Source organism: Capricornis sumatraensis, chromosome 7 (assembly GCF_032405125.1).
Source record: "Capricornis sumatraensis isolate serow.1 chromosome 7, serow.2, whole genome shotgun sequence".
Lineage (NCBI taxonomy): Eukaryota > Metazoa > Chordata > Mammalia > Artiodactyla > Bovidae > Capricornis > Capricornis sumatraensis.
Genome location: NC_091075.1, coordinates 92,476,477 through 92,477,864, shown reverse-complemented (window position 1 = coordinate 92,477,864; position 1,388 = coordinate 92,476,477).

Here is a 1,388-nt window from a genome sequence, read left to right as displayed (position 1 = left end):
GTGGTCCAGTTCTTCCAAAGCAGGAGGCATGGGTTTGATCCTCAGTTGGGGAACTAAGATGTCACATAATGTGCAGGTCAAAAAATTAGGTCAAACTAAAAATATATGTATTTTGTGGTTTCATAAAACCTCACTTATTATCTTTATAAAGAAAATAGAAGTAACAGCTATATATATATTTATTTAATGACTATGAGCAAGACAAAGCAGTAGCATTATAAAAACAGTGTCCAGTCCAGGAGCTCCTTTATTTTTTCCAGTCCCAAGTTGTACTCACGTTTTGACAGAACATTTGCATCATCCTGCCACGGAAAGGACCACAACCAGAGGAGGTGCTGATTGAGGACAAAAAGAGCCTATGGTGGTAAGTGGGAGAAGAAAGCTACAGATAGCAATGTGCCACGTGACTAGATGTGGAGAGGAAGTGTTTCATAACTATGCATATTCTCCTCCTAGACTTGATGGGTGTATATACATTATTCAGTCCCTTTTCTCTCCTTTCTCACCCCCCTCTATCTAATATAAAGCAGTTAACCCTGTAATTTGGCATTTAACTCACAGAAGAGCAATCATTGTACCTGAATTAGGAGGAAATATTTTGGGAGGTTAAGTGACATATGGGAGGTGGTGTCTTTCTTTTTCAGGGGCTAGTGAGTGTATCCTTAGTTGTGTAAGGGACAGTTGCATCACGTTAGGAATAACGTGATGTTATGTCTTTTGGGGGAAATTCTAACCTGGGGTAAAGGGATGGGCCCTGCTCTCTATATTCAGCTCTGAATCATTGCCATGCTGTCCTTTGAAATACAGAGAAGGCAGGAACCATGTGTTTTGCAATCTCCTTTCCTGTGGGGGTCTGGCTAGAGCTTGTCCACAAGTAGTTCTCAGGTACGATATGGACAAGGCAAAGCCATTCTCCAGAAACTGTTGCTGTCAAGATGTGTAGGCAGCTTCGCTTCTCCACAAGCTCCCAAGAACCATCTGCCTCATAGCCGCAGCCTGAGATGTCACAGCCTCTCAGAGACCCAAGAATGTCAGCAGTTACCCGGCATGGCTTGCCTAACCTTTTTTCTTCCTGCTCTTGCAAAGCTTGTGTAAGACTCTCATTTCTTTCCTTTCTGTGGCTGACATCTCACTGTATATATGTTCGACATCTTCCTTATCTGTTCCTCTGTTGATGGATATGTAGGTTGCTTCTATGTCCTGGCTATTGTAAATAGTGCTGCAATGAACTTTGGGGTGCACGTATGTTTTTAAATTATGGTTTTCTCTGGCTATATGCCCAGGAGTGGGATTGCTGGGTCATATCAGAGGTCTGTTTTGAGTTTTTGCAAAGCAACTATACTTCAATAAAAATTTTAAAAAGACTCCATTTCTATTGGAAATCCTTA